General features: G+C 43.5%; 1 protein-coding gene across 9 annotated transcripts in view; it reads left to right on the forward strand.

Moving 5' to 3' along the window:
* Positions 1-5,429: 5,429 nt before the first annotated feature.
* The window catches only part of CLIP1 (CAP-Gly domain containing linker protein 1), a 59,476-nt gene continuing 48,278 nt past the window's right edge, over positions 5,430-16,627 (forward strand). For 5 of the 9 annotated variants that reach the window (XM_027739711.2, XM_027739712.2, XM_027739713.2 and 2 more), the window contains exon 1: positions 5,431-5,535. The gene's annotated coding sequence lies outside the window, so the exon portion shown is untranslated. Of the gene's footprint in view, positions 5,536-16,627 lie in introns of all 9 variants that reach the window. The other 4 variants (XM_027739707.2, XM_027739708.2, XM_039380336.1 and 1 more) reach the window with 1 other exon arrangement.

Below are 16,627 nucleotides of genomic sequence, written 5' to 3' on the forward strand. Positions count from 1 at the left end.
TAAGCTGAAGAGTTGCCCACTTTTGAATCTTAGAAGTGTTATACTTGTGCTGATTAACACTTTTTTTCCCCTTCTCAATTATCTTCAGAGGGAGCTGTAGGTGAAGTGACTGTACCTTACTCACATTGCCAAGAGAGGGAGCAGTAGATCGATGAAACTATTCCTGGGAGCTGGTAAAGCATTTGGCCTTCCATAAACGCAGGAAAAGTCTTCCCAAGTGAAGTGCCACTTCAGCCAAGTGAGATGCATAATAAACCAAAGTAAACCGGAGTAAACCAAAGCATTTTTAAGTAGCTAAGAAAAAACTTGTGAAGGGGGGACGTCAAAGGTGTTTTTTGTAAGATAACATCAGACTGAACTTAATTCTTTACAATTCTCAGCTTTGCAGTTAGTGCATGTTGGCCAAAGATCTTAAAATCTGTGATATTAATACACTCTGCAGTTCAATGTTTGAGGGAAGCCCAGGCTTTTTGCAGTTAAAGCCTTTAAATTTATTTTTTTTTCCTGTAAACTTTACAGGAAGGGAAACCCAAAGTGCCTTTATATATGAACAGCTTGTCTTCTGAGAGGCTGAAAAACCTTTTTGCAGCATCCCCCAGTTCAGTTTATGTGGCTGCATTTGGAAAGCAACTCAAGGTAAATGTTCATTGTATGTGCTGAAAGGAAAGGCTTTTTCCTCCTAATTTAGAGGAGAAATAGCATTTCTGTAACAGGAGAGACCAACAATATGTTGCTTCCACCTTCTACACACCTGCAAAGGAACCTCTCTGGGGAAGCAGGTGGAGATCTGGCACTTTCTCCAGGCCTCCTCCTCCCATGGAGTTAAAAACTCTCCAGGCCTTCTCCTCCTCCCTGGAGTTAAATCCAGTAATGCCAGTTTACACAAACCCTCCCGAGCTCCTGTGCTGCATCACTCCCACGTGATGATACTGGGATGCAGGGCATGAGGTAACAATTCCCAGGGCACACACCTTTGGGTGTGTGAAGCTGCTCATATTTGAAACATCCACTTCTCTCTCCACACCTCAGAAGATGGTTTTTTAATGGCTCTTATAAAATGCTGCTGCTGTAGCAGGACAATACTCACGTGCTTCTGCCTTGCTCCCAGAAACCACAAGATGAAAATTGTGTGACCTCTTTGTTCACAACAAATTCATCCTCAATCACCTAAGTATTGATTAGAGTAGATAAACAAACCAGCTGTGACTAGAATAATTTCCTTTGCTGTTCCTTTGCCTTTCAAATTGTAAAGAAAACTTCTATAGAAGTTCCTGCAATACTTATTTTTTCTTAAAATCAGATTTTTGTGATGCATGTGTTGATCACAGGCAGCCTGTGGCAGGGACTGTGTAATTTCTGGGTTTAATTTTAGAATTAACTTGAAGTAAGGGTGATCATACAACATTTGGGGCACTCAGAGGTGTCTTCTGACTTATTCTTTTAAATCTTCTCTTTTCAATGGTCCTTTCTGTGGAGGAGGCAGTCAGAGAAAATGGTGCAGAACCAGTAAGTAAAACTCCTCCTCTATTTACCTTTGCTCTAAGACACAGTTAATTAGGGATGGGGAGTTATCCCTCCTGTTTCTCTCATGGTTAGGAATGCATTTAACTTGCTCCCTTCCCATTTATCTGTAATTCACTCTTCTGTCAAGGGCTCCATATTGTTGCACTGAAGATACTGGTAATTACTGAGGGTTTTAATCTGTCAGCTGGAACTCCTCAAAGAGGGTTTGGATATTGAAACTGCAATCAGATCACACTGGAAGTTCTGAGGAAAAGCTGAATAGTAAAGTATTTCTGGTCCTTTTAAGTGCCATTCCCATGGTGATGGGTGTGGCATAATAACCTAGATTAGAGCTTAAAATGAATGAGTAATAAAATCATGAGGTGGGTATAGTGTGAGGAGGCATCACTCAAATTTTCCCACAGATCCCTGTTAGCATAGTCCTGGTGTTTACAGCATTTGGAACAGCAAAAGTGTTTAAAAATGCTCATGCACATCTACAAAATCAAATCTGCCAAATATTCTGGGTATCAGGTGGGAAGTTGTCTCTTAAAAAGCTTCAAATTTTTAACTTGCATTTTTACAACCTAATTCTCAGTGCTTAAAACGTCATGAGAAGAGAACTAGCTGAGATTCTAGCAGAGATCTGAAAGATGTGTTAGCTGCTAAAAATAACTATTTGCCTGCAAACTCTAAGGCAGCATAGCTGGGGATGAAAAAAAAAAAGGGAAAAACGAAGAGGAGGAAAAAGCTCCAATATAATTAAAGTGTTCCACATGCCTTGGTAGTTGCCATGGAACTCGTAGTACCTCCAGTCTGCAGCAGGGCTGTGGTGCTGCCTCTGGGAAGTAAAAATGCCACTGGAGATTGATGCTGTTCCTAAGAATCCAGTCACAGCCCCATTTTGGGGGTGGCAGAGGGTGAGTCAGAGGTAGGAACTGGTCGTGATCCCTGGAGAAGCTTAAAAACAGGATGGGTTAAATGGCATAGTAATTACTGTGTGACAATTGGGCACTTCCTAAACTTTAGTTAACTACAGGCAGCAAAGATGTTACATAAGATTTCTTTACAGTGTATATTTGTATGACTGAATAAGCATTTATTTATCCTTTCTTTAGAATTCATCACTCAATAGGAGCAAAATCCTTCTGCTTTGCTTCTCTGTAGGTGAGAATTCAGCTTTTGTTGGTATTTCCATAAGTGGTAGAATGATTTGCATAGTCCCTCTTTATTGACAAACTGGGTTCTCAGTTATCTGTGCAATGAAACACATCAAGATGAACGTTTATTGTTAGTTTAAGCATCTTGTTTAAACCACCATGCAGAAAGGAGTCTCTTTTCGTTAGTTTAAATACTGTTTTCTGTTGTTTTACCCACACTGGGTAGAACAAACAATGCAAAATTGGATGAAAGCTTGTCCTGTGTAACAACAACAAAGTACGTGGGTTTGAAGAGCTTTTTTGTGCTGCTGCTGGTTGGTGTGGCTGATGTAGGGAGGGAAGCCAGGAAGTTCATGGGGTGGGTTGACCTTGGCTGGACACCAGGTGCCCACCAAAGCCACTCCATCAGTGCCCTCTGCAACTGGACAGAGGAGCCACCCCTGTGTCCCCCCCAGCTACCAAAACCTGGCCACACAAACCCAACACAGCACATCAGGAATGGGAACACTTGCAGCCTTTACGGAAAAGAAACTCCAGAAAATAGCAGAGCAAGTTCCTTTGCTGGGATTTTTGAAGCAGCACTTCTGTGATTAAAAAAAAAAAGAAAAGAAAAAGCAATTAGCTGCTTTTTCTGTAGCAGATGTGACCATCAGTTCTGTAGAGGAGCTGCCAGATGTACATATTGAAGAGTTCATCCAGATGAAATAAAAATCCTGTACTCAAAATCTTCCCACTTGGGTGGATACATCCCACTGAATAGAAAAATGGATTTCATAAGTCAAGAGATCTTTAAATGCAGTTCTTAAGGAACAACATTTCAGTGATTCAGAAAGCTTCAACGATTTTGGACCCTTCAGAAATCTGAAAAAGGACAGAAACAATTGCAACTGGTGTTCCCATTACTGAAGAGAACAATTTTCATTCTAAAGTGAGCCTTGTACTTGTGGCCAGGATGCCAGCAGTTATGTCAGCATCCTGAATTTCCCTGGAGCATCCAGCAATTCCTGTTCCATAGAGGTAGGAAAATGCCTATATATTATGTGTTGACTGATCTGATCACGCAGAACAGAAAATAAGAGCCACTAGGACTGGAATCAAAGACATTCCAGCTTTTGATCATATTTAATCCTTTATAGGAGTGTGGTTTATAATACCAGCATCTTTTTTATAATGATTCCTCCAAATTGGCTGTGACCTACTGGTGCAGACTGGTACAGAGGGGCTGCCAACCATCCCTAATTGGGATGAACTAAGTTACAGTTGCTCTGAAGCTACTTTTTCATGGCCTTACGAGGGAGCAAAGAGAGTTACTTACACATTTGAACCATATTTTTTTATTTCACCACAGTTACTGCTTCCACTTTATTACAAGTTCTAAATAACAGCACGAAGGTTACAACTCTTTGCTTCCATCTTCAATAACAAGCTGACTTGTTGCTGTGCTCTGTTCTGGATACATGAGTCTAAAATTGCTTACGAAATTTTAATGCTGTGCACTGAACTGCAAATGCTTGAAATGGACTTACACAGTGACAAATTAGCTGAGAGACAAAAAACTCAAATTAATGATGGAAAATTATGGCAAGCACAAAGGTTCACCCCCGTGGCTCTCAAGCCAGCAAATATTTTGGGCAAGTTCTGTAAAGTTAGTCTGACTGTCCAGTTCTAATTGCAGTTTTGTGTTAGGGGTTATTTCCGTAGCCAGTGGCTGGATGGTCATTTTTAAAAATGCAATTCTTTGCTGGCTCTGCACTTCTAGAGACAACCCAATATTTAAATCCTGAAGTCCTTATTCAGCAAAACTTTTATCAAATTTTGCAGGGAGAAAGAGGGGTGGCTGTACATGGATTCCAGTATCTGTTTCACCATCTAATGGCCACGGCAAGAGATTCTATTTAACATTTAGGAAGTGAAATTCTAGCAAACATTGCTAAATGCTGATGTAGTTGAAACCCATTATTTGGAGGACTGTGTCACACCATTCTGTGCTTTACTGTGCTGGGTCAGTGCCAGAGAGCGAAGCCAAAATGAGACACAAATTGCAATCAGTCCCCAGCCATGGAACTGCTTTCTCATCACCCTTTTGTTCGAATGGCATCATGCAGAAACCCAGCGAGCTCTCAGGCTGCAAACTGGGGTTTGCTTTGTGGTGAATTCGGCAGGGACAGGCCAGCCCTGGCTGGGCTCTCCTGTTTGGAGGAGGTGAAAACCAGCTCCTGTTTGGAGCGGAGCTGTTTGATTCAGCCTTGAAAATCGGCATGAAATGGGTGCTGATGGCTTTGGAGCTGCTGCTCCAGCTGTTTAAACTTCAGCAGCGGGATAACGCCAGGTTCCAATGTGTTGCTTCACAAACACAATGAAAACACGAAAGGAAGAGAAGGGACGACAGATCTCTGGATGGCAAATTCCCGGGCGTCAAAAGGACAAAAGGAAAATGGAGAGAAGCAGCAGACAGTGAAGTTATTCACCCAGCAGAGCTCTGCGCTTCACACCTCCCTGTCTGTGCCCACCCTCTCTCCCCCTCCCACCCAGCCCGGCGGTGCCGCAGCGCTCCCCGGGCGGAGGGTCCGGGACCGCCGAGCCTTTCCCCGGGCAGAGCCAGGGCCGGGCAGAGCCGCTCCTTCCCCCGGGGCGAACAAAGCGGGGGGCGGACAAAGGCAGCGGAGGGGCCGCGGGGGGATCGCGGCCGCGCCGCCGGTGCTGCCGCTGCTGCTGCAGTCCCCGCCCCGGCGGGCGCAGACGTTGTGCCCGCCCCGCTCCGCCTCCTGCGAGCCGGGGCGGCGCCGCTGCAGAGGGGGAGCCGGGGAAGGAGCAGGAGCCGGGGCAGGAAAAGAAGGAGGCGGTGGAAGGAGCGGTGCCCGGCGCTGGCGGGGTGAGGCGGCGGCGCGGGGCCGGGGGAGGCCGCCGGTGGGACGGCGCGGGGCGGCGGCGGTGTGAGGGCGGGGGGAGCCGCCGCCGCCTCCCGCCCTGGGGCCTCCGCGCTTCCCGTCCGGGCGCCACGGCGGGCGGGCGCGGGGCGGGTCGGAGGGGACGCGACTCGGCGCTGAGGGACCCCTGGGGGCTCTGAGGGGCCGGGCCGGGCGGGCCGAGGGCTGTTGAGCGGCCGCCACACGTGCTGTGCCGCCCGGGCCGCCCCGCCGGGTCCGAGCCCAGCGCCGGGGCTCGCCCGCCTCACCCCCGTCAGCCCCCGGCGGGACGGGGCCCCGGCAAGGTGCGGGAGCGGCGTCCCCGGCGGGGCTGGAGCCTCCCCGGCCTCGCCCCCCGCCGCCCCCGGTGGGCTGTGAGGGGCAAGTGGGACACGAGGGGCTGCGCGCCCTGCTCGGGGCTCGCCCTTGGAAACTGCGGCGCTGTGTCTGGTTCTTGGTGGTGTGAGCGGGTGATTCTGGGGAGGAGAGGTGTGAATATTCCTTCTATTCCTCGGTAAATGCTGACCTGCAATTCCCAGCATCCTGCACTTACATCCTGATATTTCACTGATGAACGATTTGCCTTATAATTTACCTTGTTGGTTTTTTTTTTTGGTTTTGTTCTCTGCCCGCTCCCCATCCTTGTGTTGTTCCCAAAGCTCCTGATATCCAGGTGAGCTGCCCTTGTGTCCCCCCAGGTGGCCCAGCAGAGTTCGCTGCCATGTTCTAGCCAGCGTTAGAGCTGCGGGATTCCCGGGAACAGGCGCTGCTCCAGGCCCCTCCTGCTTCCCGCTATAGCACTCGAGCTGCTTCCTCAGGCCATGCAGTGCTCCCTTTTCTGTGCCACAGCAATGGGGCACAAGGTAATTGCTGCTGTTACTCACATGGTAATGTGGCTCCTGCTGCATGAAAATCAGCAGCGAGTTTTCCCTTTCATCCTGGCATCTTTGTTCTGATCTTGTGGTTTAAATAATTTTTAAAAATATAAACAAACAGAAGCCAACACCACAAGAATGTCTTCCAAAGGGAGGAAAATTTAGTCTGGGATTGTATATCTTTGAAAATATGATTGTGAAATGAAGACTTGTCCCTCCCCACCCCTTCACTTACTCCGTGTGCTGCATGGGCAGGGTTTTATGGAAGTTCACAGGTTGCTTTGAGATCTTTGAGCAGAAGGATTTTCAAACATGTGATACCTGTGTTGACAAGTAGGAAGAAGGAAGGAAAGAGGTGCAAAAGAGGAAATGCCTTTCTGGTGGCTGCTTTGCAAAGAAAGAGCAGAAATATGGGTGTAATTCTGAAACCAGCAAAGACAGAGAGGTTTTTGTGACGTGTGTGTCTGTGTGCACCTGCTGCAACATGTAGGGAGACAGCAAAGCAAATACCTCCCCTCCACCCAACAGCAGCATAGCCTAGTCTGAGGAATGTGTAACTGCTCAGGTACAAAACCTCTTCATTTACATGCTGAGGATTGTTAGTTCTTGGTGTCAAATGGTGAGATTTCAAGGTTCTCCTCCAGCCCATACGTGCTGGAATGTTTTCTGTCTGTGCTGAGTGCACTAAAGTTTTGTGTGTATTGGAGGGAGAGGGATGAGTTGGCTGGAACAGAAAAGCTTGGAAATGTGACCTCAAATGTCTGTATCTTTAGGGATCAAGAGGGAGATTTTATTTGGCGAAAGAAATAGTTTTATGTAATTTTTATGGTTTCTCTTAAAGAGAAGATCTCAGCTTTCTAGTGAGGGCAGAAAAGCAGCTGTCTTGTATCCTCATCCCAGATGTATCCTGTAGGGAATAACAGCCTCTTTCCTCATGTGATTATACTGTAGGAAGGAGGAGAGCTCTCTGTGCTGATTGCTATGACTTCCTAGAGCTCCTGGAGATTTCCTGAGTTACAGTTGTAGCTCCTTACCATCTTCTGAATGTGTGAATATTCCTGGGTAAATACTTGCCTTTATTCACTCAGCTTGGGCAGATTGTATAACTCCTTTAGTGTTCCTCCCTTTATCCTTTTAGCCCTGTTAAAATTTTTCTTGGGAGGGACTGAGACCATTTCAAAACAGATCCTCCTTAAAAAGCAGCAGAGTGATCTGCCTTGCCAATATGATTTTTCAGAACTGCTTTTCTAAAACACTGGGGTCAAATGTTAGCTCTGTATGTTGAATGCAAGTTTTCTAATGTTTGAACATGACGACCATGAATGAATGCAGCTCTTGTTGAATCCTTTGGCATTCCCTGGGGACTACTGGCTCTGCTGGCACGTATGAAAAGTAACTCGCCGGAATCCTTATTGGAGCAGCATGTTTGGAAATGCCTCAGCTGGCTGGTGCTTTGTTATTTAATGAAAGGCAATTATATATTGCATTAGCTGTAATCTCAGCTCCAGTTTCTGCAGGAGCAACCATTTCATTCTGGACCAGCAGAACTCTGGCAGCAGCTCCCTGATGATTCAAACACCTCCTGCCATGTCAGTGCTTGTCCAGGTGTGTGTCCTCCGCACACTTTTATTTTTGCAGTGGTGTTGCTCTCGTGTGCCTGACCCTTCCAAATACCCCCAGATCTGGGATCTGGCTCCAGGCCTCCGAAAGGCTGCAAAGGATTTAGAAGATGGATCTCAGAACAGGCTGTACAAGTTTCTACTTTAACACCCACTAGAGTTTTTCCACCTGGAGTGTCTCATCAATTGTTTGTACAAACTCAGACAGAAGACTCTTGGGTGAATAGAATACATTCTATTAATTCATAAGACTACTGATTCCAGAAGAAACACCACTGAAAGCTATTCATTCCCCTGATCTTTATAACCTTACTGTGTATATTTTTAACTTATTATGAGAGGAAATTGCAAGGCAAAGAGAGGAACTCAGTATTTTATAGAATTAGCTTATTTGACATTCTCATTCTGCTGCTCCCCTTGGCAGCAGCATCCACTCAATCACAGCAATATTTATCTAAGTTCTGAATTTGGGCTTGTACTTTGTTCTCTGCCAGCCCCACAACAGTCATGGTGCTAATTTAAAAGGCTCAGAACATGGGGAGCTAAAAAGGGACTGCTGACTTGATGTTTTCCCCGAGTGTGAAACAGTTACAGTTTCACCCAAGTCTATCAAAATGAAATCCTTACTATAAAAAGCAGCATCTTTGTTTCAGCTGCTTCAGTTGTAATTGTATTAAGGAGAAGCCTTTGTGTCTTTGAGTGCTCTGGGGTTTGAGGCTGACAGGAGATGGTATTTTCCTTCTCAGGAGTTTCATTTGAACTTTAGATTCCAAATAACTTAAACTTGATGCTCTGCTATTCCAAAATCATCATTTTATTGTGACTGAGATTGTAAAGTGATCATTTTATTAATGCACTCACTGAGGTGGTTGAAGTGTTTTGTCACCATCAGAAGTCAGTGTGAACAGTCAAATTACTCTTGTTATTATCAAAATGGAGGATTTTTGGGAAAGGTAAGAATTCCCTTGGAAAAATGTAGGAAAGATAGTCATGATAATGGGCTTATAAAATTACAAGGTGGTAATTATTTACTTTCTCAGTTGCAAACTTTTTCTACTCCTCAGTCCTTGACTCATTCTGTAGGGAATGATGTGCTGAGGAGGATCATGTGCTTTCTGATCTTTTAATAGACCATAGCAGCGATGTTTTTATAATCCATGTGTTCAGTGGCAACTTGAAGTGTTAGAGTTTGCATCATATTAACAGCCATCAGCTCTTCCTGATTAATTAAAGATGGCAGGAATCATTTTAAAGCAACTGAACAGACTGTGTTTGAAATAGCAATAGACTGAGAAAAAATTACCTGCAAATTGCCAGCCCAAAATAGGGGTTTTTTTTGCTTTGTATTCAGCAGTCTTCACGTTCCAATGGCTTATTTTTTTACTGAGGATCTGGAGGCATTTAGGAATGTGACTGAGCAGAGCAGATTCTAGAATGATAAGGTGAGGTGACTTAAAATGTCCTTGATGCAGAATTAAAATGCACAGGCAGAGCAGAAGGTTTGATGAATTACCTTCCTCACAGCATTGCTGTAATATCTGACTGATGCTTTCAGCTCCTAAGCCTCTTACTATCTTTGATCTGATTCAGCTGCTTCTTACTGCAGTTTCTTACTTATAGGAATTTGCCCCTCCTTCCCCCTTTCCCAGGCATGTGCTGGGAGGATCCTGTTTATACAATTTGCAGCAAATATCCTGCACTTCCCAAGGTAGAAAAAGAACCGTGTGTCTTATTTACCAACTTAGTAATGTCCCTAAAACCTTCTAATTTTCAGTGGATTTGGGTCTCAGTAATGGTTGCCTTCCTGACTGTATTATATTTAAATTTTGTATTATCTCCAAGCAAACTGATAAAACCTGCTGCTGCCAAATGTATTGACAGCAATACTCTGGGTTTTCATGTTACTTCAGAAATTAGTTGGTCTGGTCTAAAGTTTGGGAGAAACTCAAGACTACTTGAACACAAGTCTCTCTCTTCCTAGTTCACTTACTTCTGTAAAACTTGCAGGAATGTTATGTATTTTTTTAAAGATCTCCTACCTTTTATTTTATTTAGTTGAAATTATCCCAGCAGGTTCAAAATCGAAGCAGAAATACAGATTTGTGGGCAGGCCTGGCTTCCCTAAGTCTGATGTTAAAAGATACTCTAAAAGTCTTTGGTCCTGAATATAGTATGGATCTTTGAACTAATATGGAAAACAGTTCAAGCCATCTCCATGGTAGATAAATACAATATCTGCTGTTGATCTCAGTTAAGAAACAAATCTAAAGTTGCTGGTTGAGCTGTGGGTTCCCATGTCTTAAATGAGGGACAGTGTTTGGGGTGTTTGGATTGATTCCCAAACATTCTTCCCCAGACCCTCTCAGTGCACAAGGCAGGAGGAGTGTCCTCTGAGTTCTTAAGGAAGCAGGATTGACTCTCAGAAGGCACAGGAGCCCAGGAGCTGTTTGTGGGGTGTCCTCAGCCCGTGCTGTGCTGTTGGTTGATGGTGGGCTGGTGATGACAAGGAACAGTGTTTGTGTCACAGCCTTGGGACCGGCGGGGACATCCCTGCGTGCCTTTGTTTCACTGGCTGCTTCAGACTAGGGAATGTTTACCTAAAGCAATGTCCTCAGAACCAGAGGTGAAGGGTTTTCCAGGACCTGTGATCCTACAGGTACATTTCAGTTGGTGAGATTTGTCAGCCCCTCTCTGTTGCAGGTTGTGCTCATCACCTCAGTGGCACTGTCAGAAGAGCTGTGTCACAGCCCTGGGCAAAGGGCCCAAATGGCTGCAGCCTCTGGCTTTGTGTTTTTGTGGCAGCAAAAGCAAACTGTGCTTTGAGTTAGACTAAAGACCTACTAGAACTTGCATGCAGCAGTAATTTCCTGGTTATCCTGGTAGCAACTGTGAGGGCACTTCAGGAGAGCAAGAATTGCTTTCACTTTGTTAATTTAATAAACTAACCAGAGATACACTTCTTCAAGAATCTGTCTCCTCTGAAATTCATATTTATGTTAAAAACACAGTGTAAAAACGGAGGCTTTAAGGTTCATGTAGGATGAGTGGGTGCCTTTGGGAAGGTTTACCTCTCTGCAGTTCCTGGGATGGTTATATTGGATTGGGCTGGAATGAGCTGAAGCAGAATGTGTGAAGGATCCTGTGTAAATTAGGAGACACTTGCTTATTTTCTTACTACATTTTTATTTCCTATACCAGTATCTGCAAACAACAGATCTGAAAGGTTTGGATTACTTTTTTTTTTTTCCCTGCCTGATCAGCTGAGTTTTAAATGCAAATTTTTTTTCTACCTTTAAAAGTGAGTACAAAATACTGGTTTGATGGGCACATACCAGCCCACATGTTTTGATGCTGGCAGTGAGCAGAGCATCTATTAACCCAAATAAATATGATTTGATGGCATTTGGCACAATAAACATTGAATTAAATAATGTCTTTTCTCATAGTAATGATGTATCTGAAAACTATATTCAGGTCATCACGTTACTTGATTAATTGACATAAAAATCAATGGTTTCTGGAAAACAAAATAAAACTGTTTTTAAATGCTCCCTTTCTCTAATTGCTGTGTTGAATGAGTAATCAGATGTCAATCCTTACTCTATTGAAATCTTTCAGTTCTTAATTCAGTTTATTTTCTGGTTTATATATAAATTCTTTCTCAAAGTCTCTTTGTTTCAACTCGAATGGTGCCTGAAGATGCCTCCAATGCCACAGTGTCATCTCTGAACAGAGCAGTTAAGTTCTGGAGCCATATTGGGGTTGGTTTAGCAGTGACCAGGGCAGAGATGTTCCATCAGCACCACAATAATTTGCAGTTTGTGCCTTGCTTTGTTGACAAATGCCTGCGGTGCTTTCTGGGGTGTTGGAGTCTGGACTTGCTGCTCACTCAGTAAGTGCACAGGGCTGACAAAACGTGGGGAGTTTGCTGAGGGTCAGAGGGAAGTTCACCCCCCATTTCAGTGGATCAATGCAAAGGGACCTCGATGGGAATTCATTGCTCCAAAATAGTTGTATTTCAGTAGTGAGTGGCCTGGAATACCAGGTGTGCTCATCATTCCAGAGGAGCTCTGTAAAGTTAAGGCAGGGGAGGCTTCCGAATCCAGCCTTCTGGTTTAGCAACTTGTAATTGTACAGATCTGACTCTGCATCTGAGACACTTAGAGTGGATATTGTGGGGAATATTTCATTGTAAATGTAACCCAACGCTTGCAAAATGGTGATTCAGCCTTTTTGATTGCCCAGGAAAAAATAACCTCCAACAGACCCAGGAGGCAGCAAAGGAGGAATCAGGATCAGGAAGATTTTTGTTCCAGGATTCAGCTTTTCTCTCACTCTGTGCTGACATTGCAGTTTTCCAAACACGAGGAATCTGGCTGTGGAATATGAAGTAGGGGAGGACTATCCTTGTATTCCCCTTGGAAACAAAACAAAGGTGGTGGCAATAGGAAATGTTTAGGGAGAGTGTGTGAGGCTTTTGCTTTCTGCAGTTTATATCTCTGCTGTGCCACCTCATCCAGAATTGCTCCTGTAGGGATTCTGGTGGGAATGGCCCAGTCTGGTCACTTTGGGGACCTGCTGAGCTTGAATTCTTCTCATTCCCATCTGAACCTTCCAGTAACTGGGCTCTGTGATCTGACACATTCTTGCACACAGAGAAATATTCCTAAAGGGGCAGCAAACAGCCAGCAGTGCAATGAGAAGGCATTGATTTTGTTCAAAGCAGAATGGTTGTATTTTTAAATTGTATGTGAATAAATTCAACTAAAGGCATGAAGTGATTTTGTAAATATGCATACTGACTTTTTGCAGCAGTGTAATATCAGCCCAGGAGACTGCAAATACGACTTGGGGGAGCTGTAGTAGGAATTAGATCTGAATCAGGCAGAAGATGTTTATGTGCTTTAGTTTTAAGATTGCAATAATTTTAGGAGTTGTGTTTGTGAAAGGTCAGAGCTCTTGGAGTAACTCATGGACCAGAGGAGAAAACTTTCCAGGTTCAAAATTCCAAGTTACTTTCTCTAAACTCAAAACACTTGAGGAATAATTCATGAGCTGTGCCAGCTTGGCCACAGTGGCATGAACAAGAGTATGAAACAGATATTTAAGAAATGCTGCTCAGACTGTTTCAAACATGGTGCTTCTTGTGGTGAGTTTGTCTTTCTCCCAGGAAAGTGAAGTTACTGTGTTGTGGTGGCCTTTGGAATATATTTTCCATTTAGCTTTTCTACAGAAGGGATTTTCTCTTTTGGTCATGTCACCTTGTCTTGATGGGATGGTCAGAATTTGATTTTAGATACCTACTGTTGATGCCACAGGGATTGCTGATGGGTTCTAGATCCCTGTGAGATTTTTCAGCAGTCACCTATTCTGCAAACCCCTTTTAGAATATTTACTCTTTATCTGTTAGTCTGAATGTATTTTGCAAAGCACCTCTAATCTCAGCACAACTAACAAATGATGCTTAGAAATGCATTGGCATTGCCAGGCATTTTCCAACAGTATTTAGCTTGTTAATGGTGTTAACAAAGTTAAATATTAATCTTTTCATGTGAAATGTTTTGAAGAAATTGTGCATGACCCGTAGTGGGTGATGATGGGTTAAAATAATTGGCTTAGTTTATTATCCAAACAAACCATGGGTGGTGTTCCAGCCCCAGAGAACCCTGCCCAGAGCCAGGCTGGTGTGTCTGCCCACAGCAAGCAGGGATTAAACACTGTCCTGACTCCACTCAAACATTGTGCTGCTCTGTTCTGGAATATCCTCTTTGTTTCTGCACCAAAGGGATGGACAACTTGCTTCTCTCCATGGAGACACTGCATCTGTTCCCTGGGAGTTGTGAGCAGAGATGTTGGCAAATGTTCCTTCCTTAAATTGTCATCACTGTTTCAAATATTTTACTTTTAAGTCTGGCACTACCTGTGCTGAGGAGGGAGAGAGTTGTGGCCACGAGCTCATCAGGTTTAACTAAGCTCAAAGAACAGCTGGACTTAATGATTTTAGACATCTTTTCCACTCTAAACTATTGTGATTCTATTGCTACTCTTATTTTCTTGTCATGACTTTAGTGCTAAGTAGATTAGACTTTAACTTTTCTCCCTACTTTCTTATTTAATTATATTTTAGTTGGTTTTGGAATGCTAGTTATTGAAAATAGTCTTGAAAGAAAGGTTGGACAGCTGCTTTCTTTTTATTATAGGAATTCCTTTTGTAGCAGTTGGGAAATACTCTGCTTTTATAACCCAAGCTTGTGTGGTTAGATTTTGTTTATTTATTTTTAATATCAGCTTGCCAACAGAATTCATATCTGTTATCACATTAGTAGGATTTATTTACTTACACCAATGGTTCTCAACCTGTTGCTTATGGATTGCTTTGGTCTGTGCACTTAGAGGTCTGTAAAAGATAGAAAAGAATATTATTAATCAGCTAAGGGGCCAGTGCAAGGATTCTTGTCTGCATTGGGTAATTTTTGATAGTCAACACACACAAAAAAAATTGCAATTAATTTGAGAATGTAACATTTTCATGTTGTGTGAAATCCTTTATTTCCAATAATGGCACAACTGTAAAGCCTGTGTTTAAAGTCTTTGTATGCTCAGTTACTAATTGGTAGAGCTGTAGTAGAATATTTTATCAGAGTCTTTCTGGACCTTTCCTTAGGTTCCTGAGATGATATTTTGAACCATTTACAGTTCATACTTTGCCTGTTGGTTATAAAGATCCTTTTTCAGGAGAGCTGAGATGGATTCAAGGAGGGAATGGGGACAAGTGGGGAGCTGCTCTGTTTGAACTAAAATGAGATCATTGACATCTGGGGCCTGTTAGGAAATGCTGGAGTGTGTAATTCTTAAAATCACTTGATGCCAATTTCTGTGCTTTCAGTGTTTGATAAGCTCCATGAGGCAATGCTGCTGTGAAGGTCCTTCCCTGAGACCCAAAGTTGCTTTTTAACTATGGAAATAAGGGAGTCATTTACCAAAATGTGTTGCCTATAATTTTAGCTTTTATTTTGTTGGAATTAAGCTACGATTTCAGCAACTCTGAAACCAGGGCACAGGGATTGCGTTACTTCTGGCCTAGTTGAAGGCCTGGTGTTGAGAAGAGCAAATGACACAGCAAATATATAACCCATGACTGGGGAGGGCAAGATTAAAACATGAATGAGTTCCCTGAGCCAAGAAACGCTGTGTTAGAACCTTCTAACTTTCTGTTGGGCAGAGACTTGTTAATAAATATTAATAAATATTAATAAATAATTGCCTGAAACTGGAAAAATGTAATTTTGAGTGGTAATTTAGTGTGTGTTTTCTTGTGATATACCTGTCCTTGCTCAGTGTAGATGGTTATTACCTATGTGGTGCTGGAATGCTCTTTTTGGGCAAAAAAAGAGTTAGAGTATGGAAAAGGATGTCAGAATGCTCTAGGACAGTTCCAGCTTCCTGGCTTTAGGAGAAGTCTTCCTTAAGGGAGCCCAAATTTCCATCAGTTTAGTGTTTGGCACTGACAGAAAAGACCATGAACTAAAAAGACCTGACCTTGATGCTTCTTGTTTGCCTGTATTTGTGCCAAATCCTTCTTTATCGTGTACGGTTTTTCTGTTCCATGGATTTGGATGGGTTGAGGAATGTAAGGGAGGCCTGGAAATCCTGGCTTTGGAAGGAACAGGGCCTGCAGCCTGAGGAAGGACAGGTAGAGAGCACATGTATGAGATAAAAGAAGTCCTTGGCATGTAAGAGCAAAGTACAATTTTAGAAGATATCTAAAACAAAACGTAAGGAGATATGATGCTTTCAGACCATCATTTTCATGGAGCAGAACTGGAATTGTAGACAAACACAAGGTTAAAATATAACATTATTGCAGCCTTAGAAAATGCCTTGAATTTGGCATGTCAGGTGTTGAAACAGCATAAGGAATGTTTCTCTTTGGTGTTGAGGTTCCCAAAGCAGAGTGTGCCTGACACTTCCTTTCCACAGTGAATTGATTTTTACAAACACTGTTAATAATACACGAGGGGACAGCTCAGACTGGCAGTAAAGACAGGCTTGGTTTATCCCCTGAGTCTTCCTGCTGCTCCTTCAGCCAGGTTCGTTTTCCCTTTAACCATTCTGTGCTCCCAGCCTGCACCTCTGGGCACTGGGAATGATGGTTTGGGAATTGTGCAGCTGCCCAGCTTTGTGCTCTGACAGGTGCCAAAACACTGAGTAAAGGGCAGGACCGAGCCCTGCTTTGTAGTTCTTGTTTGTCGTGTTCTGAACAAACAGTTGAGCAAACTGTGTTCCTTTTTTCCCCTGCAGGTCTTTGTTGAGGTGCTGTTTCAGTGGCACTGCTGTTCTGGCAGTGTCTTAGAGAAAACTCAGCAAACAGCCAAACTGCTCATGCAGAACATTTATTCTTTTGAAGATGGGGCAGAACTGTCGCCTTGAAGTTCAGCTTTGAATTCATAGCGAGGAAAAAAAATACAGATTTTTCGCTTTAGGTGAAAAAGGCTTTCTGAAGCCTCTGTGATCAGAGGGAAGATGCTTCTGTGGCAGCACATAGTTCCCTGAAAAGCTTTTAG

Source organism: Pipra filicauda, unplaced genomic scaffold, assembly GCF_003945595.2.
Source record: "Pipra filicauda isolate LSUMZ 115617 unplaced genomic scaffold, ASM394559v2 scaffold192_size1418226_pilon, whole genome shotgun sequence".
In the NCBI taxonomy this organism is placed as follows: Eukaryota; Metazoa; Chordata; class Aves; order Passeriformes; family Pipridae; genus Pipra; species Pipra filicauda.